We start from the raw sequence: 22,960 nt of genomic DNA, 5'->3' as shown, positions 1-22,960 counted from the left end.
GATGACAGTTGACCAGTCGAACAAATGTCGAAACTCCTGATAAGGATGAGAGAGTAAGGAGCAGTCGTTCTCACTCTACTATCGGGTACACTGCGTCCCAAAATCTGGTACACTGCGTCGTTTCTCCACTCATTCTTCCATGTCATATGTTCTGTAGCAAACTCCAATCTATCGACTTTTTGGTGAAGTTTGAGGGCAGAAACTTTCTTCATGGACTCTCTTACAATATCAGAACATGAATTCAAAGCTCTATTTCAAAGTGAATCTATTTATTAGCACACCAATCTCATGATTTGACTTGAAGTGAGGCTATCATTATGGGACACTCAATTTTTTTAATTTTTGACCAAAATGTTATAATTAAATTTTTTTTCTGATAAATTAGAAGTGAAACACATTTCTTTTAGATTAATGAATATGTTTCTGTCGTTTTTTTTACCTTGCGATCATTTAAAATAGCATATGAGTGAAAAAAGTGGGTGAGGCTATCATTTTGGGACGCAGTGTATCTAGACAAGTTATTGAGGATGCACCAGGATGCACAGGTATCAGCTGATACAAGTCAACGACCTGTGACAAATCCGAATTGGTTGGTGGATTTGAGAACAATCGTTCTTTCGTTCTGCATAGCGAAAATTTTTAAACTTTGGCTCTAGTAAAATTATTGTCAATTTAAATGCGGAGAACTTTTTACACAAAGCGGAAAAGAAAGCACGAATCGATGTAATAGCACTAGATTCGAAAAATTATTAGATATTAGATTGCGTAGCACTTGAAGGTGTAAACCGAATTATGTTTACATTCAAACATTTCGTTATTTATATTGAATCACCAACTGGTCATGCAGAAGAGCAGCCGATAGCACAACTGGAAAACACTTCGTTCCATGGGTAAATATAAACCATCAAATAACGATAATCAATTCTACTCTTTCAGGAACAATTGCACCGTAAAAAGTTTGTTCATCAATTAGAATAATATGATATGACGTCATATAAAGCGTACGCTTCCTTTCACGCCACCGCCACAGGCCCACAGGCACGATATACCCGCGCGTGTAAGAGCAAACGAGAAGCAGACAGCTGTCTAGAAAGCAGGAGAAATAATCGAAGAGAGAGAGAACACGGGCAAAACAAATACGACATAGATTTTTTTTTATGCAACGCGTTTGTGACGTCATCAATCCGGCATCACCCTAAACACACCGCAACACCGCAAAAATCGGGTGATGGCAAGTGCTCATGTGTGTGTATAACGCGGCGCGCTTCGACCGCGACACCCAAAAATCTTGATTTGAGCGATTGTTTAGGGGCTCAATTGGATATCCAATTTTTCTATGTGTAATATCCAATTTAGTATCCAAAACCCGCGTGTTCAAGTGACTGGGTATGGGCCAAGAGGGATCGGGGGTGGGAAAACTTGTATGGTAACGGCTAAACCCAACTGACGGCGACATCCCAATCACTTGAACACGCGGGTTTTGGATATTAAATTGGATATTACACATAGAAAAATTGGATATCCAATTGAGCCCCTAAACAATCGCCAAATTCAAGATTTTTGGGTGTCGCGGTCGAAACGCGCCGCGTTATACACACACATGAGCACTGGCCATCACCCGATTTTTGCGGTGTTGCGGTGTGTTTAGGGTGATGCCGGATTGATGACGTCACAAACGCGTTGCATAAAAAAAAATCTATGTCGTATTTGTTTTGCCCGTGTTCTCCCTCTCTTGGATTATTTCTCCTGCTTTGTGCTTTAGCTCCGTGCTCCGTGCTGACTCAGAGAGTCTAGACAGCTGTCTGCTTCTCGTTTGCTCTTACACGCGCGGGTATTTCGTGCCTGTGGGCCTGTGGCGGTGGCGTGAAAGGAAGCGTCATATCATATTATTCTAATTGATCAGCAAACTTTTTACGGTGCAATTGTTCCTGAAAGAAGGCAAGTAGAATTGATTATCGTTATTTGATGGTTTATATTTACCCATGGAACGAAGTGTGTTCCAGTTGTGCTATCGGCTGCTCTTCTGCATGACCAGTTGGTGATTCAATATAAATAGCGAAATGTTTGAATGTAAGCATAATTCAGTTTACACCTTAAAGTTCTACGCAATCCAATCTATATCTATAAAATTCTTGTGTCACGGTGTTAGTGTTCAAACTCCTCCTAAACGACTGAACCATTTAAACTCAAACTTTGCACACACGTTCCTTAGGTATGAGAATAGGTTTTTAACTATGTCTCATATCTGTAAATTTTATACTTTTTTAATTAATTACAATTTTCTATCGTCATACATTGGTTTGTTTGTTTTGTTTACATTCAGCAATTACACATAAAGTGAACTACAACAAGTATAAGCGGACACAGCAACATGCCTTTTGACATACTGTGGTGGTGAGTTTAATACAAAAGTGGTGAATTTAATTCAAACAAGTCGTTTCATTTATCGGTTAGAAAACAGTTCTTTTTGAGAATAAAGTCACTATTATTTATTGGTAGTAATAACAAATTTTGTTAATTTGTGGTAAAAGAACATATGTGCAAATTTTTGTAGCTTTGAGTGGTAAGAAAAACTTCTCATTTACCTGTGCTGTGGAAACAAATTTCAGTACAGCTACCACAGCGAGGTTATGAGCTGACCTTCGTACTGATACTAATCTTGGCTTATGTCAAATTATCAAATTGACAGTACCATGGCAATTGGAATTGCATGTCTAACATTTTACCTCAGAAATTTTCTACATGCTGAAGAATATCAAGAAAAGAAAGAATGTAAGGTTCCAGAACATACTCGCGTGACATCATTCGTTTTTCCATCCTACTATCGATTCTGTATTCTATTAAATCAAACGTGAAGGTTGTGGAATATATTGTTGTTATATTGTTGTGATCATTACCGTTATTGATTATTGTTATTGCTGTATTTAATTTTGTTACGGTTATCACTATTTTTTTTGATATTGTTATTCTTAAAATTGTTCAATAATGCCGGCAAGACGTAAAGTGGCTCTCCTAGGCCGACAAACACCTAACGCTAGACGTATGAGGAATAATAGAGCAGGAAGAGCACACGATCAAATCATTCGTGATAATACAAACGTGCGTGTGAGCATGTCTCAAATACGTGCATCTCAAACTCGAACAACTCGAGATGCACGAAATGAACGACGACAGTTACAAAGAAGTCAAACGCGCCGGTTTGCAGTTAACATTCGCAGAGCACATGACCGAGAACGACAACAAGAACACCGAGCATTTACATCTGCTTCGTTCAATCGACTTGCATTTCAGTATGAGCCTGCTGTTGCATACTATGCCCACACTAAAGTAGTGATTGGCGCAATGGACAAGGAATGCCCTTACTGTCATGCGCTTAAATTCAAGCTGGAGTCAAGTGGGATGTGTTGCGCATCAGGGAAGGTACAGTTACCACAAATCGAAACACCACCAGAACCATTGAAAGGCTTGCTCACCGGCACAGATCCTGATTCAAATGTGTTCCTGAAGTCTATTCGGAAATTCAATGCATGTTTCCAAATGACATCTTTTGGAGCAACAGAAATATGTTCCAATACTTCGGGAAATGGTCAAAGGTTTAATTCAACCTTTAAAATTAAGGGACAAGTGTATCACAAGATAGGATCGTTATTACCAATGCCAAATGAGACCCATAAATTCTTACAAATTTATTTCATGGGAGGTGATGACACCGATCGCGTAGATGCACGTTGTGGCTACAATAACCTCAACTCAAGCAGTGCCAGGCGCATCGTCTACGACCTGGACGTTCTATTGAATCAGCACAACGATTTATTAAATTCTTTCAAATCGCATATGAACGAGCTGCACTGTGACAACCATGCAATAATCATCAATCCGGACAAAACACCTCGCGGAGAACACGTGCGAAGATTCAATGCACCTGTTACAAATGACGTTGCTGGTATTATGGTCGGTGAATTTTCAGCTAGGAGAGAAATTATAATACGAAGAAGGGACAACAATCTACAGTTCATTTCGGATACGCACCGTTCGTATGACGCTTTCCAATATCCACTCATGTTCTGGAAAGGACAAGACGGGTATTGCATTGACTTAAAACAACGGGATCCTTCGACAGGTACCTCATGACACATTGTCCAATTTTAGTTTTCTTATTTTATTCTTCTGGATATTTTATCATAGGAAACGAAACGAACAAAAAAGTGAGCTCAATGGACTTTTATGCTTACCGCTTGATGATTCGATGTGGTGAGGATAAAATGATTTTACGGTATCGTGAGCTATTTCAACAATTTATAGTCGACATGTACGCTAAAGTTGAAAACGAAAGACTACGCTTCTTACGTCACAACCAAAAGAAACTGCGAGCAGAAGAATACACTCATCTGAGGGACGCTATTATTAACGATGTCAACACTGCTGATATTGGTAAAACCATTATTCTGCCATCATCTTACGTGGGCAGTCCACGTCATATGCAGGAATATGTACAAGATGCGATGACATTCGTGCGCGAATACGGAAGACCATGTCTATTCGTCACGTTTACATGTAATCCGACGTGGCAAGAGATCACATCTTTACTATTACCCGGACAAAATGCGGCACATCGTCATGATATAACAGCACGTGTTTTCAAACAAAAATTGAAGTCATTGATAAACTTCATTACAAAACTACATGTATTTGGCCCTACACGTTGCTGGATGTATTCGGTAGAATGGCAAAAACGAGGACTACCTCATGCGCACATTTTGATCTGGTTAGTCGACAAAATACGTCCTGAAGAAATTGATATTTGAATTGAATAGCATCATATCAGCGGAGATTCCAGATCCTACAACAGATCAACTGCTCTTTGATATAGTTACAGCCAACATGATACATGGTCCATGCGGCGCTCTTAATCGATTATCGCCATGCATGACTGATGGGTACTGTTCAAAACGGTTTCCTAAAATGTTCACGAATGAAACAATCACGAATGTCGATGGATACCCCATTTATCGCCGAAGAAGCACTGATAATGGTGGAAGTTCGTTCGAACTCAAAATCAATTCAGAGACATACATAGAAGTGGATAATCGTTGGGTAGTACCATATTCACCTTTGTTGACTAAAACATTCAATGCTCACATAAATGTTGAATTTTGTAGTTCGGTTAAGAGCATTAAATACATCTGTAAGTACGTAAACAAAGGGAGTGATATGGCTGTGTTCCAGATTCAAAATACGGATACAACTTCTGCTGGATTGGCGGCTAATGACGAAATAATGCACTACCAAATTGGCCGATACATCAGCTCCAATGAAGCTGCCTGGCGGATCTTTAGTTTCCCAATTCATGAACGGGATCCAGCAGTTATTCATTTAGCCGTCCATCTTGAAAACGGTCAACGAGTATTTTTTTCGGAAGCCAATGCAGTAGAGCGAGCTGAAAACCCACCAAAGACTACTCTAACCGAATTCTTCGAATTGTGTAACCGTACGGATACTTTCGGTGCCTTTGCTCGAACACTGCACTATTCCGAAGTGCCGCGCTATTTTACATGGGATCAAACAAAAAAATGGATCCCTCGCAAACGAGGTACACCAATTGATGCATGTTCCGGGCTATTCAAATCTAACACGTTAGGTCGGGTTTATACAGTCAATCCAAAGCAGATAGAATGCTTCTACTTACGCCTTTTGCTAATTAATAAAGCCGGCCCATTATCATTCCAAGATTTACGTAAAGTAAATGGTCGGCAGTATCCAACATATAAAGATGCTTGCCTTGCACTTGGTTTGCTCGAAGACGAAAATCATTGGAACGATATGCTCACCGAAGCAGCACTAGACTGTACAGCCTCCCAAATTCGATTACTGTTCGCTATAGTCTTGACTACATCTTTTCCGGTACGAGCAAGCACGTTGTGGGAAAAACACAAGGATTCTATGACCGAAGACATATTACATCGAACTCGAACGCGCTGCAACGATCCAACACTACCATTAAGCGATGCTATGTATAACGAAGCAATGATTGCCATCGAGGATCTTTGCGTGGTCATTGGAAATTTGCCACTTAGTCATTATGGTTTAAGTTCGCTGAATCGAAGTATAGCTAATTTGATGGTCACTGAAATCAGTCGCGAGCTGCAGTATAATATTGCAGAAATGTCGGATATTGTCTCTCGCAACGTACCACTGTTGACTGATGAACAAGCATATGTTTACGAACGCATTATAATGGCAGTATCAGCAGAACAAGGTGGTCTCTTTTTTTTGGATGCACCAGGTGGAACTGGCAAGACCTTTCTCATATCGCTCTTGCTTGCCAAAATACAAGCAAACAACGATATCGCATTAGCAGTTGCTTCATCTGGAATTGCAGCTACTTTATTGGATGGAGGAAGAACAGCGCATTCAGCCTTTAAGCTACCACTAAACATTCATAACAACCCAGAAGCCGTGTGTAACATCAAAAAACAATCGTCCATGGCCAAGGTCATGCAGCAGTGCAAAATAATTATCTGGGATGAATGTACTATGGCACATAAGCATTCCCTTGAGGCGCTGAACAGAACACTTAAAGATTTGAAAAGTAATGACGAGCTTTTCGGTGGTACTGTGTTACTCCTGTCAGGTGATTTCAGGCAGACTCTCCCCGTAATTCCACGATCTACCTACGCTGATGAGATCAACGCTTGCCTGAAATCATCAACATTGTGGAACAATTTCGAAAAACTTCAGCTAACTTTGAACATGCGCGTCCAAATTCTACAAGACCCATCAGCGTCTACTTTCTCCAAACAGCTATTGGACATCGGTAATGGAGATGTACCTACCTACGAAGACACTGGTTGTATCAAATTGCCGACTAATTTCTGTACATTCGTTGATTCTCAAAATGCTCTCATAGATTCCATATTTCCCGATATCGAAAATCAATATGTATGTCATACATGGCTAGCAGAAAGAGCTATTCTGGCAGCCAAAAATGTGAATGTTGACGAGTTAAATTATAAAATTCAGGTTTCGATACCAGGTGATTTGATAGCATATAAATCAATCGATACAGTTTGCGATTCTAACGAAGCAGTAAATTACCCAACAGAGTTTTTGAACTCCTTGGATTTACCAGGTATGCCTCCTCATCAACTTCAGTTAAAAGTGGGATCGCTAATTGTTTTGCCAAGAAATTTGAACCCGCCACGTCTGTGCAACGGTACACGCTTAATAATCAAAAAGTTAAAGAAAAATATTATAGAAGCTACCATTCTAAACGGTAAATTTCGGGCCGAAAATGTATTACTTCCTAAAATTCCAATGATTACTTCAGATTCTCCAATTGAATTTAAACGCGTACAATTTCCCATCAAATTAGCATTTGCCATGACAATTAATAAATCCCAAGGCCAAACTTTGTCTGTATGTGGCTTAGACTTAAGTACATGTTGTTTTTCACATGGCCAGTTGTATGTGGCATGTTCTCGCGTGGGCAAACCATCAAACCTCTTTGTGTTAGCTAAAGACAGGCTTACAAAAAATATTGTTCATCCAATTGCTCTGCGTGACTAACCCTTTGACGTCCGGCGCGTTTACGCCAGGTCCTGCGAATCTAACCGCCCTGGTAATGCCCTTTTTCTATATTCGAATATGCGAACGTACAGCAACGCGCCCTGTTAACTTCACAGTTTACGTTCCATTTGATGTCTCTACATTCAGTAGGATGTGGCGGGTGTCAGGTGACAGCGTTGGTCGAACTATAAGCTTATTACGATGTTAAAAAATGCAAATAAAATGTAAATCAAATACATGATCTGTCAAAAATAAAGCTCAGATATCGATTACTAATAACATCGTTAGAGTAATCAATGTTCTTAAGAAACGTAATGTGATCTATAAACCTAAATTTTACAACATCAAGCAATATCAAGTGAAAATGAGTTTACCGGGTCAGCTAGTATCTAATAATTTTTCGAATCTAGTGCCATTACATCGATTCGTGCTTTTTTTTCCGCTTTGTGTAAAAAGTTCTCCGCATTTAAATTGACAATAATTTTACTAGAGGTCGTCCTCAAATCTACCAACCAATTCGGATTTGTCACAGGTCGTTGGCTTGTATCAGCTGATACCAGTGCAACCTGGTGCATCCTCAATAACTTGTCTATATACCAGATAGTAGAGTGAGAACGACTGCTCCTTACTCTCTCATCCTTATCAGGAGTTTCCCTCTAGCGACAATTTGTTCGACTGGTCAACTGTCATCGAACCGTTCGTGATCGATCAAGCAGCATCCAAGATCGGTTAAATTACATTATTTTCATTATTATTTGTTTATTCAAACCTTGCTCTTCATTTCCATCATCATCACCATCAAACTATCCTGAAGCAATGGATCCAAAAGCAATGGAGTTATTGGTGTTTCTTTTTAATATTTGTTTGTTTTACAGCTGTGTAAATTAATTAGCAGAATGTTATTGTTAAGCAGAAATACAATTCATTTGCTTTACCTACCCACACCTTGTGCTCTACACAAAATCCAATTAGAATGGACAACAATACAACAATGCTAACTCTAAGGCCGCGTCCACACGGCATCGTAGCGTAGCGATTTTGACACTCCGTCGTAGTGTCAACTATTTTTTATGGCCGTGGCTAAGGCCTCTCGACCAACATTTACACTACAACGGAGTGTCAAAATCGCTACGCTACTACATTGCGTCCCAAAATGATAGCCTCACCCAGTTTTTTCACTCATATGCTATTTTAAATGATCGCAAGATAAAATAAACGACAGAAACATATTCCTTAACCTAAAAGAAATGTGTTTCACTTCTAATTTATCAGAAAAACAAATTTAATTATAACATTTTGGTCAAAAATTTAAAAAATGGAGTGTCCCATAATGATAGCCTCACTTCAAAAATCATTCAAATTAACAAAGCAACCCAGTTCCTAGCCACGTTATCCGTAGCCAGAAGTAATTTTTAAGTTCTCTTACTTTAATTTGTAATTTAGTTTGAACATTGGAAGCAGAAAACAACTCTAGGAACGAGAAAAAAGTCAAATTGATGCTTATCGCTTTAATGGCAAGTAAAATCATGAGGTTGGTGTGCTAATAAATAGATTCACAAACGTCATTAACGATTATGTAAAAGATTCCAACTGATATGAGCTTCAGAAGTCTCCTGGTCGTCTTCAAAATCTTTCCTCGCGTGATAATCGGAGTATTTTTTAAGTTGCTTTCAGTTCAACCGAAGGTTGCCGTAGGATAAAAAACGATTTCTGGTTGAATGTGCACAAAAATGCTGTGTTGCGAGCTTTGAATTCATGTTCTGATATTGTAAGAGAGTATATGAAGAAAGTTTTTGCCCTCAACCTTCACCAAAAAGTCGATAAATTGGAGTTTGCTACAGCACATATGACATGAAAGAATGAGTGAAGAAACGTAAGTTGTCACTTTGTAGTCTTGTTCAAATTTTAAATTGATAATTCATGTTAGGTGGATTATATTGATGGAAAAAAGTTAAATATTGATGGATCGGATGGTTACATCCATTACTGGCGAGATTTAAGACGATAGCACGATTTTTCTATCGTTGCAATTTTGAAGGTGATTCGGTCATGATTTGGGCTTCGTTCAGCGGTCATAGTAGAAGTGAATTGGATATTGTACCAACACGTATGAACAGTGATATGTTTATCGACATCCTGGCGAATCATTTGAAGCCTTATCTGGAAAATCACAACACTCAACAGCTCATTTTTAAGCAAGAAAATGCTGCCTGGCACGCACGCAATACAGCAAGAACTCACCTTGCACGGTCGGATATTAAAACAATGTCTTAGCCAGCCGTTTCCCCAGACCTTAATCCATTAGAGAATGTTTGTGGAAGGCTAGTTCAAGAGATTTATGAAGATGGGAGACATTACGAGACCCTAAAGGACCTTAAACTTGCTATCCGAAATGCTTGGCGTTCCTTATCAGTAAATACGTTAGAAAAATTATCGGAGAGCATGCCATCACGAATTTTTCCAGCAATAAATCGTAATGGGGGACCTACTGATTATTATATCATGACTTTTGAATCCATTTATGCTATTTTTGTTGATAATTTAATCAAAATCCTAAGTGAGGCTATCATTTTGGGACACCACAGATTTTAGTTTTTTGGACCGAAAGGGATTGTTCATTCGTTTTTTTTCAACAATATTTATGCAAAGTAGTCAGTGTATACTTACAAATATTTGTGTATTTTTTGAAAAAAATTATATGCTCGGTATTCGCCCTGCACAGAAAAAACTAGGTGAGGCTATCATTTTGGGACGCAGTGTATGCCGTGTGGACGCGGGGTAATAAATCTTGTCAAATCTATGTCTGAAAAATTTGAAGAGAAGTTCACTAAACTAGAAAATCAGAATAAAGAACTTCAACTTCAAAATGAGAGGCTCGAAGCCAAACTGGATTTAGTTCTGCGCAACACTGCGACTACGAATGTCACTTTGAACACGATGGTGGCAGTCAGTCGGCCTAGAGAAGGCCTCATCCGTAAGTAGACGGATTTTGAATTTTCTCCTGTATCTAGCACAGAAGAACTTTTGAAGCTTGAAGGTGACCTAAAAAACGTTCAATACAAAAGAAAACTGTTGGCTTGGTTGCAAAGTCAAGTCACGCGCGCAGAACCTTCCAATAGTATGCACGATTCTGTTGATATTATTTTTGCTAAGCCATTTTTTGCCAGTATTAATTGGTCGGGTATCAGTAGGACACCTAGGCAAGCAACGACAGGTTTGATTAATTTTAAAGAGGTGGTGAGTATTTTTGAGGAAATAGGCAGTAACGAGCATTAAAATAGTAGCTGACAAACATGTTGCTAACTTTTTGATGAAGAAACTGCAACATGCTGCAGCCAGAGTGCATATAAAAGATAACAAGAGGACATCCTGTCATACTAATAGAACTCGATTCTAAATAATCCGTTGAGTTCGGATCCCTCTCCTTAATGCTTTTGTGGTTCAGATGGCATATCGGTGCTATCCGAAGGATTAACGGCATGTAATTGTTGTGACACTGGAAAATAAAGCTTTAACACTAATTCAATATTACTAAATCATTGTTTCCACTCACTCAATCCACTTGATCCTGCTTCTTCGACTGGTAAATCCATCTTCAGATACTTTGCGACCCTACGACTGAGTTTGCCAGTTTTTTCATTCAATCAAGATCGGACATGTTGGCACAATTCAACGTATAATTTTGCACTTTATAAACACTGGAAAACTTTGTTCACTTGTAATCAACGCAACTATGGTTTTAATCCTACCGCAAGTGATAACTAAAATCGTATTAAACAAATGCAATGTGACGTCACTTCATAGTTTTGGCGCGAAGCCAAAGATGAGCAAAAGAGAAAAAAGCGCAAAAAAGACAGAAAGTGATTTAAAACGACAGACGCAGGGCAACGGCCGCGGGGCATGAAGAATGGAGGAAACGACCGATGCGGACAAATTTGACGAACAATAAAAATTTGCGCGTCGGCGGCGTAAGCAGAACACAACTCCGTCTGCTCATTTGAAATCCGAAACCCATAATATATGTACATGTGTGCGTACCAATATGGTGAAATAACACGTACACATTCGTAACCCCTGTTTGGCACTAACACCACCACAAAATAACCGATTGAATGTTGCATCCCCACCCCTTTTTTGGTGCAACACTTTGTCTTGTTATCCGCCCCGAAAATTAACTAACAACACGGTAACAATATGATAACAAGACAAAATCTGCCAGTTGTATTCCTGCAGCTTCGGGAAAGTGAATTGCGTTTTGTGTTTTCGCGCTGATTACGCACTGCCCAACTGACGGTGACATGCAACATTGCCCCGTTTCCCCACATTCCAACCCCCTTAAGTCCAGTACTGTCAGCTTTCTCTTGCACACTTTGTCTTCCCACTCGTTCTAATGATGAACCGTTGTGCTAGGGGGGAAGTCACATCTGCCCTTTCACATCTTCCCTTTCAGTCTGACACATTGCAATAGCGGAATCGATCGTGTAGCATTCCCATACTGCACAGTAACCCGTGTGTGTGTTGGCGCACTTCATGTCGGTCAATCATGTACAGAATAAAAAAGGGCGTTTGTATGAATGCCATCACGCACCGACTGTCAATCGCGACGCGGTGAAGTTTTCAGTCTTCAAAACCACTAGCGCCAGAACAGTCGTGTTGAAAAGTGTTAAGTGTTTTTCCAAAGTTTATGGTGCCCAATGGGAAACTTGAAGGAGAAAAAGTGCATCCATCAACAAGTCCGCGACGGCGTCAGCTCATGGACGATCTGGTCCGTAAAACGGATGAGAAGTTTGATCGTTTGGAAGGATCTTGGAATCGGTAAGTAAACAGTGTGATAGAGCAACATCATGACCGTTAAAACAGCGATTCGTTAATTCCTTTTCTTTGTTTGTTTCGTTCAACAGAAATAACACCGGAGGAAGAAGCCGCCCATAATGTTCCGGGAGAGCAGAGTGTAGAAGTAGAGTTCGAATTTAATAAAGAATAGAAATTTCCGCGTCGACGGATTGCGCAGAACACAACACTGTTTTCTCATTTGATATCCGAAACGCATTAAATAAATGTGTGCATGCCAATATGGTGAAATAACACGCACACCTTCATAATCCCCTGTTTGACACTAACACTACCACAAAATAACCGATTGAATGTTGCACCCCACCCCCTTTTTTGGTGCAACACTTTGTCTTGTTATCCATCAAAAAAATTAACTAACAACATGAAAACAATATGTTAACAAGATAAAATCCGCCAGTTGGGAATGGAACTGTTTCAAATTTCGATCGAAATAGTATATCATTGTTTATATGATGTTCTGTTCTTTCAGTATAGCGAATATAAAGTTTTCTTCATCCGAAATTGATTCCGAAATATTGCATTGCTCTGATTGTGTTCTGTATTTACAGTTACACGGCCGGTGAAAAAACCATCTCTAGTGCAAGCGCTGTGGTTACGTTTCCATTGGTGATATCCAGCACTTGCACAAAAGACATCGCAAATAACGAACAGAAAATTTTCCGGAATAGACGTATTGCATCAACTGTTACAAAGGATCATCTGTCAGTTGAGGCTTGTAGTGAAAATTATTGAACCGAAATAGTTCACTTCGAAACTTTTGTTATATTTTTTGTAGATTTCCTACTGCCTCCAGTGTCACAAAACTACGATGAGGTTATATGAACCTGAATAATCGAATAGTTGTAATTTTGAAATGCTTTTTGAATGCTAATTTTTACTTTCAGCTGCATGCGCATCTTAAGCGGTTTGGCTACACAGTATTTAAATGCTGGCGAATGTGTTATTGAATTGAATTATATTGAATACCTTCTTCACTATTAAAATGTGCGAAAGAAAACAGGAGATCACGCATGGCGAATTGATATCGCCAGACTAATCATCGGCAGTAGTCAGGTAATTATACTTCATTAAACTCGTAGATTCGAAAGAGTGCATTGATAGTTGTTGAAATATTATTCTTTACTTTCAGTTGTACGAACATTTGAACACGATGCTTGCTAGGACATGAAGTATGCTAGTGAAGACCAACAATAAGATATTCGAAAAATGATGTGAGGTAGAAAACTTAACGCTTTCTATTGAAATAAGTGTTTTTGCAAGCACATTTTATATATCTACAATTTATTTTGCTTCTGTGTTTGGATTCAGTTTCGATGGTAATCGAATCTTGCGAGACATTCCAGAATGGCATTACATGTTGGTAAGTTTTAATACATTTCGACAATAATATTCATTATGCTACACATGTCCAAATGTTAAATGTTTATGATCTCTGATCTCCTTGATCTCTTATCTAGATCTAAAAAATTGATTCGAGAGGATTTCATTCGCGTAAATCCGAATACTGCCGTGAACCATTCAGGTAAGTTGAATGTTATAAGACAAATTTAATTGTGTAAGATTTTACTTGGTTACTAATATTTTGGAAACATTCTAGATAATTTCTTCTTCGATGCGCGCTTGAAAAATTACGCATGACCTGACGTCTGCAACTTTCAACAGCACCACTGTGTGACCCTCAACATCATCATAGCGGATAGACGGGCAGATCAGATGCTAAGCTATTTATTATATTGACTGTCATAGTAGTAAGGTTCGTACCCGTAAGCTTGGCTTCATAACTTTTAAAGCAAAAATTTGCTAACATTTTGCTTTCATATAATGCCCCAACAATTTTCATCACAAATAATGAAGTCCATGAAATTTATGTTGGAGTATATTAATTATTGTTGAAATCGTATGAAAAGATTAATCAACAAATCGTGAACATCCGATAACATAGGTATCAACTGTGTTCAGTTGATATCGTTAATAATAAATAACAACTCTGCTATCGTTAACCTAGAATATCAACTCAAAGACGATTTTTACAGATAAGTAATTGTTTTTTTTTTTTCATTCCGGCTATTATTTGCCGAAAGCCGGCTAGATCCCGCTCAACTCGAGCTTATAGCATTCAAATGGCGGGTTGGGTATTGTCACAACTAAACGTTGAACGGAGAACCCTCGGTTTTTGAACGAATATCAACTCATCGCGAGGTTAAAGCACGCAAAAGGTTATTTGGGTTGGGACGCAAAAGGTTTTTTGGGTACGTAAAGTGTCGGTGTACTGGGCACGATCCGATCATCGGCACTCTCGTGCTCGAAATTCATCAGCATCAAGTGAGGGGCCTGTTGCTGTTGCCGACTGAGCGGATTCACCACCTGGCGCGTGGCGGCTAGCATAGCGGCGTTGGAGGAACCGGCTGCAGCCGATGCCGTTGCTTCTGCCGTACTGGAAGAGGATGAGGCCGCGGAGGACAGTACAAGAGGAGTTCCACACGATTGACTACCTCCGAAGGAGCCAGTAGTGCTCTGTAGTTGTGGTTGCTGAGGACCGTCGTTAATCGAAGGACTATCAACAGCGTCGCCGGACGATCCCGAGGTAGTGATGGAGGACCCCGAGGTTGTTCCACTGACCGGATTAGTAGTTGTGGTCGTACTGCTTGTTTCAGCATCGGCCGTCTCCATTGGCTGCTGCTGCTGCTGCAGCCGAAGTTTTACCGACTGGGACGAAGAGGACTAAGTGGACGTCGAGGTAGTTGAGGTGGTGCAACGCATTCGGCGCCTCGTTGTCCTCGTCCACGTCCACCTCGTTATTGGCGGATGTTGTTATGCTCGTCGATGTCGGGCCCTTCGCCCTCGTCGTCTTCTTTTCAGTCGGGTGAGGGGCTTTGCTATGGGATACGCACGGGGGCGTTGCTATGGGATACGCACGGGGGCGTTGCTATGGGATGCGCAACTGCCAACAGTGCACGGTGCTCGGTTGAAGAAAAGATGTCTGTAATATTATAATATATCTACGCGTGAACTTCCGGCATCACGGTTGCCCTGATATATTACATATTTTCTTCACACCTATTTCTTATGATAATATATCTACACGTGAACTTTCGGCATCATGGTTGCCATGATATCACTTCGAATTAGCAGCGTCACTGCTGACTGTAGAATGCCCTTTACTCGTGGTGGAATTCACTGATCACTATGCACCTGTAGGAAACCCATCGTTCTTCCTTCTTGAGACTTTGTCGCGAAATAAAACACAAGTGTGGTTTCGTTTCTATAGTTGCCTAAACTGATCGAACTGTGCCTCTTGTCTATTCTTCACTATAACTTCTTTGCTATCTGTAACTCCATCTTTGAACGGGGACGGAACTGAGCCTGAGCTCAGTTCTAAACTGAGATTTCACTGTATCGAAGTTTCTGCGGAAACTGAGTGTCGTGAACTGAGGCTTCTACTGAACTGAGAGTAGTTCGATCAGTCTTTGGCCCTTTAGTTATAGTACAATTTCTTCCTTAAGTTTAACATTTCTTTTTGGATTATTTCTAATACGTTCCCACGGTTCATGTCTGAATTTCTAAGAATTTTGATAAAGAAAATAATAATGAATTTAACACTTTTGTCTGTCTGAATTTTGATTGGTCGTTTATAGATTTGATATCGATTTACTGTCTGGCGCTAGAGCAATTAATTAAATAAAATAAAATAATAAACAGCACGCCGAGTAGAACACTCCCTTGCGCGCTGGACGAAATATGTCACTTAAGGATCAAAGCTCGTAACGCACTTGCCTTTTCGCTCTTACTAATTCACACGCGCAATAAACACACAGCCAACTAAAATAAAAATAAAACGCCTTTGTCTTTCACCAAAACCACAACTGTGTCCTTATTTATATACAAGTTTGTTAAAAGTTGTGGAGGAAAGGAGCAGGGTCATCTCGACGCTTCACTGTGCCAAAAGACTCTCCCCCTGACCCTAGGGATTAGGGGAAGTCAATCAGTGGCAAGGGACGCCAACCGGTGACCACAGCAGAGACTTCGAAGCAGCCATCAAAACACTACCAAAAACCTTGAGTAGAAAGGGGTTAGTTTTTTCCGCTATAAACGTGTTAGGGCGCCTTCCTATTGTGAAAGAAAGCGCGAGTGATATTGAGCGAAGCAGATATTGTTTTCAGTGATAATTGTTAACGTTGTCGAACTATTTGTCGATTGTTTTACCCAAGTGATTTAATTTGATGTACGGAAGTGATCGAAGTGAAGTACCGCAGAAGCGATTTTATTTTACAAAATGACCTCTAGGCAAAGTTCAAAAGAGCTAGACGTGTGGGCCGTGATAAACGACCTAAAGAGTAAAGTAGAAAAATCTCAAGTAGAGACACAAGGCCTTAAGCGGCAGTTGGAAGAAGAACGCAAGAAGGCGGCTTAAAAACTTACTCAACTCCAGGAGCAAATAGGGGCCGCCCGCGACAAGTCTGCCATCCCGGAGGAGCAATTAGAGAAGATAGTAACTAAAATGACCAAAGCCTTAAAAGAAGTAGTGCACGAAAGCCCAAAGGACCCGGCCTTAAGTTTACCAATTCAATTGGAGTTCAAAGGTGAAAGCCGTATGTGGCTAAAATTCAAAACTGCCTTCGGAAATATGGAAAGAGATTACAAATGGAAGCAAGCAGATATACTGCAAGCTGTGCAAGAAAAGATCATAGGAGAAGCTGCGACAAGTGTGCATCGTTTCATGAACGACCCACAAAATATCGATAGAATCATGGAGAGATTGGAAAAGGAATATGGAAATGTTGGAATAGTTTATCGAACCTTGTTAAATGATTTGCTTTAAGTTTAAAAACCTACATTGAATAACCAAAAAACCTTCATTAATTCATTTATGTGTGCCCTAGATGAATTGATCATATATTTAAATTCACTAAACTATTGCTAAAAATTGCCCATTCCTGCAAACCGACCAGGGTTTAGTGAGAAATATAGGATATGGTTGCCAAATTTGCAAAAGAGACCATCAAACCACAGATTGTAGAAGATTCAAATTCGCGAATATTGACGAAAGATGGGACACTTTTAGGCGTTTAGGTTTGTGCATAAATTGTTGCAATTCGCGCAACCACCTGTTGCAATTTACCACCTCAATGTCGCGAAGGTAATTGTCGCCGGAAGCATCGACAAAAGAAAAAGTTTTAGCACACTACTGGAATATCTCAAGAGATACACTTAACTTCGTCGTAAAAAACATGCCTGATTCTGAAGCAATAAAAAGCAATATACTTTCACGAATAATGAAAATTTTTGATCCTTAGGGGTTGTTAGCAAACTATTTGATAGAATCTACATAAGGTTAAGACATATGGAAAATAGGAATTTCTCGGGATGCTAAACTTACAACTACTATTATGATGAAACGGGAAGACTTGCTGAAACGATTGAAATTATTCGAATCATGGGAAGCAGCACGATGCTATTCACCAGCAGCCACTGTAGTCACCATAAAGTTGCATGTATTTGTAGATGCTTCGGAACGGGCTTTTGCAGCAGTAGCTTATTTGCGTTCTGTTCACGAAGATGGCCTAGATGTCAGTATAGTAGCGGCTAAATCGAGAGTGGCGCCCACCAAACCGCTTTCTATACCTCGCTTGGAACAACAAGCAGCAGTGCTAGGAGCGAGGTTGAAGGAAACCATTAAAAGAGAGTTTACACCCATTATTTTACCAAAAAAGAATTATGTTACTCAACTGATTATGAAGTCGTACCATGAGCGCTATTTATTAGTGTTGTGCTTAATGAATCTTTTGGTGCGATTCATTCATATGAATCTTTCACCTAAGATTCATTCAGATGGATTCATGAATCTTTGCGGATTCGAATCCTCGAAGCTTAATGAATCTTTCGAAACCTTAATGAATCTTCATGAATCTTTCATGGCTCTGTCATGAATCTCCCCGATTCTATCTTAGGCGTGGACCATGCGACAAAAAACAATAAAACGAAAAATACATTTTCAAAACAAGTGTTTTAACGCATTTTCGTGGATTTTTCGGTGGGGAACGACGGTATTTGGGGTGCCAGTAGAAATATTGGTTGGTGTAGGTGGTTAGACGTACCCCGTTTGACCGCTTGCGACCCAACGGAGGCCCAATCTTCCTCGGTGAAATCGTTGCGCTTTGAGGTAAGTGGTCCTACGTACTAACGATTTGGGGCCGGGGTTGAGTGCCCACACTCTCCCCTCCCCTCCCATACTTTCCCTCAAGTTGCTCAACGCCATCGGCAACGTCCAACGATGGACGCTGGCACGGAGGAGCGCAACGAGCAGGGCAAGCGGCTGCCCGATTCGCCCCCTGAGGGAGAAGGTTCAAGCAAGGTGACGGTTCGATCGTGTCCGCGATCGCTGTCCCGTAGCAGGCGGTTGGCGGTTCGGCTCGCTACCGAACCAGGAAAAATTGTAGTAGCCGTTCAGCTTGGAGCTCGAGCAGACGGCCCAGATGGAGCAGACGGTCCAAACGGAGCGCACCGAAGCCTCGCTCCGCACCCAGGTTGCAGCGCTATCGGACACGGTGGCCTCCCTGATGAGACAGGTGGAGAATCAGACTCGAAAGATGGACATATTGTGATATTCGTCACTTTAAATAATAACTGATTAGTTCTGAATTCACCAAAGGCTTTATTACGAATGTCCTTCCTTCGCACGCAGGGCTCTTGTATATTAATCTTTCACAAAAGGCCCAATGACACGACGTAATTAAAGTAAGGAGACCGTCTGCTTGTGATGCGCAATATTATCCTTTTCGGAATCTATATATAAATTTATCACCTTACCCTATCTAAATTATACTCCTAATTACCCTAATTTCAATAACCTTTCTTGTGGAATTATGTCCTATCTATTTATAATTATATTTCGATTTATCGGTCTCTTTCTTATTGTCTAGCTATCTATCTTATCTGACCGCTCGGTGCCAATCATCTTATCAGCCCTATTTGCTAAATTTTGCAAAGGCTGCTTGCACTTCCACTTACAACGCATGAAAACAACAAGCTGCCGAACCAGCTGAGATTTCAAACTATATGGCGAGGACTCTATGTTGTTGCACGATGAGCAAGTTTGTGGACATGCAGGGTAACATGCATAGTGGAAACATGGAGAGACGGGTGGAATCTGAGTGAACTGAGTGATTTTGTTCAACCGGGACTTCACAATGGAAGAATATGGCACTAGCATCGTTAGCGGGATCCTGGACCCGGAAGATGAGCAACGCAATGAATTAGACAACCGCGTCTGGACGGAAGGTTACCCCACGGCAGTAAGAAATATGGAGTCACTAGAAAGCAAATTCGAGAAAGCCTTCTACTTGCCTCTAGGAGTGATTCAAAATCCAAAAATCCTGATAAGTTTAGACTGGTCTGGGAGGCTACAGCTAAGGTGAAGGGTGTTTCCCTTAACTCAAGAATGATGAAAGGGCCCGATTTCCTGCCAACGCTCAGCCAAGTATTGGGTCGCTTCAAAAACTATCCCGTGGCCGTGTCGGGGGACCTTACGCAGATATTTCATCAAATCGGAATCCGCCACCTTGATCGCCAATTGCAACCATTCGTTTACCGCAAGAAACCACCAGATCCAATGGACGTGATGGACGTGGCGACTTTCATATCACCACAATATGTAAAGAAACCGAACGCCCAGGTTCAGTCGAAGGAGTTTCCAGACGCCCCTAATGCTATTCTTCAAGATAATTATGTGGACGACTATCCTCAAAGCCTCCCCAAGGAGAACCGTGCTGCACTTTCCTACCAAAAGTGCACATACCTACCAAAAAGAACCTTGCCAAGTGTATTTTTGGTAGGCATGTACTCCTCATAACCTACCAATGATGTTTTTTTTTTTGGTAGGCACCGCAATGTTTCGAGAGGAACAGGCTGTTAAACCTTTGTTTGTTTACTGTTTACTGTTTACTGTTTACTGTGCAAGTCTGGCCAACTAGCAGGCATTCTACCGTGTTTTTACCAGCGTATTCGTTGTTTCATAAGTTGTTTGGTTTTTGTTATAGCCGTATTATTGTGTGTGAAATGGACAGTCTTGTAAGAATGAAGCGCAGTGCCACGTTTTACCGTCAAATAAACAGTATTCGTAGAGCATAAAAATTAGAGTGCACTAATGAAGGTGGGTTAGTTGTGAATTAGTAAACAATACCATTATTTTGCCAAACTACAACGTGAATTACCTTCCTTGAAACAGATTTGATCAGCCAGCCATCGGAAAATGTTCCAGATGGATCTGTGATTACCCGCTCGCCAAGTCCATTACGTACACCACGCCCAATTGGCTCTTCCAGCCCAGTTCATCCATCTTGCCCAGTCCGTGAACCTAATCCAGTAAGTTTATCTAGTTCAGAGCTCCCTGCATGTATAATGTATGTTTCTACTTAATTGCAGCTCAATCGTTTTTCGCTTGAAACTTTTGGGATGAGCTATGTTCAACGGCTTAGACAGTGGGCCCTGAAGACCAACCAGTGTCACAAGTCCACGTTCAGCAAAAATACTGCTGAAAACATCAAAAACAGAGACAGCTATAATTGTTGGAATACCGGGAGGAAAGTATTGGTACAAAGGCATTGCAAAAAGTCTTTCACATGTTCTGAAGTAAGTAAGATTTAATTGTGTAACAAATAGACTGTAATGAACACATGCAGTATGATACATCATAGAAATTTATTTTGCTTTTTTCAGAGATCTGCATGTCCCAAACTCCATCTCATTGAATATGAATGTCGATGTGATATCCGTGTTTTGTTCAAGCTCCACGCAGTTTTGGCCTGTACTAGTTTCGATACACGAGATGCTCAAAATTAGCCCGATGCCAGTGGCAGTAAAAAACCGCTTTGCTCCGCGTCATTTCTCAATCCACTAGTGGCAAAGATAAACGACATGTACAATAATCACATGTGGCTAAATGGTAATCGGTTAAATGTAAGCATTCGGACTTTTATTAGTGATTCGCTTGCCCGGGCATTTATTAACATTTTGACTGCCATGTCACCCAATTTTGGGTCCTCCTCCACTATAATGGCCATGGACACCAACCTCTTGGCCATGCGCAACTTAATAAAAAATGCCGGATTGAATGCACAATTTAAGTCATGTTCGATTGGCATCAAATTCTTCACCAAAACATCAATAGACCAGCAAAAAATAGAAGCTCTCCTGGTTAAGAGTAAAATCAACTACTTCACGCACCCGGAAAGAACCATGAAGACAGTTAAACTAATCATCAAGGGCCTACCATCGCTTGAGCCGTCTGAAATCAAAGCCGACCTAAAGCAACAACTGGGAATCGAACCACTGGGGGTTTTCCCAATCGGTCGAGCTACCCTAGACAACTGTATCTACATAGCAAAGTTTAGAAAAGGCGACGTTAGTTTGGAGCTGCTACAAGCCAACATCCGATTCCTTTGTGATGTAAAAATCCGGTGGGAACTAGAACGGCCAAACCGCAATAATGTCACACAGTGCCATCGTTGTCTCATGTTTGGCCACGGTGCTTCTTCATGCCACCTAAACCCACGATGTGCCAAATGCGGTTTGGCCCACCTCACCAATATTTGCGAAATGAATAGAGAATATTGCTGCGCGAACTGTGGAGGAAACCACCAAGCCAACGATCTTACCTGCCCCGAGCGGGCTAGGTTTATCGAAGTCCGACAGAAGGCTACCACAAAAGCGACACCAACCTCCCGCACATCACCATCGCAGCAGCTAAACCCACACATACGAACGAAGGATTCTCCGTCCTTCGTGGATATCCTCACAAATCTGCAAGCCTGCACACCAATAGTCACAACTACCAGTAAAAAATCATCAGTGCGTACAAACCCCTCCGGCGCCGCACATCTTCCTACTTCCAACATGCAAGTCGACGCACCTGCACCAGACAATAGTCATCTGTCGCCGTCTTCAAGTCTGCCATCTCAGCTACCTGCATCCCAGAATGCTGCATCAGCTTCATCCCCTGCTGTCTCGCTCACACTCACTGATACACCCAGCTCGAGCACCAACAACCAGCTACCTGCGCACACATATTTTTAATAATTTGTTACCCTCCCTTACCTCGTGTAAGTCTAAGGTTGAGCAAATCCATGAACTTGGAACCTTTATTATCCAATATGTCTGCTGAAATTCAAATGCTCACATGGAACGCCCGCTCTGTACGGCAAAAACAAGTTGAACTCGATCATTTTCTTCAATTGAGAAAAATAGATTGCAGTTCTCACAGAAACTCATCTGATCCCAGATGTAAGTTTTCGCCTAACAGGGTATAATATTATAAGACTGGATGGTACGGCTTACTCAAACGGTGTAGTCATAGCCATTAAAAGTACAATACAATTCAAAACTCTACCCCATCCAAAAACAACTGTTATAAAATCTTTAGTCATCCAAATCTAGAGATTAAATGGACCTATTAAAGTAATAGCCGTATATTGCCCGGTACAATGTTCAGCCCGTTCAGAACGAGAATCACAGTTTACCGCTGATATAAAAAAGATAACATATG

The 22,960-nt window shown here is 40.7% G+C and overlaps 1 pseudogene; it reads right to left on the bottom strand.

Moving 5' to 3' along the window:
- Positions 1-22,411, bottom strand: part of LOC131291486 (uncharacterized) — a 30,120-nt pseudogene extending 7,709 nt beyond the window's left edge.
- Positions 22,412-22,960: the final 549 nt, after the last annotated feature.

This window comes from Anopheles ziemanni (assembly GCF_943734765.1).
Source record: "Anopheles ziemanni chromosome X unlocalized genomic scaffold, idAnoZiCoDA_A2_x.2 X_unloc_1, whole genome shotgun sequence".
In the NCBI taxonomy this organism is placed as follows: domain Eukaryota; kingdom Metazoa; phylum Arthropoda; class Insecta; order Diptera; family Culicidae; genus Anopheles; species Anopheles ziemanni.
Note: the sequence above shows the minus strand (reverse complement) of the source record. Positions and strands in the feature narration are given on the sequence as shown.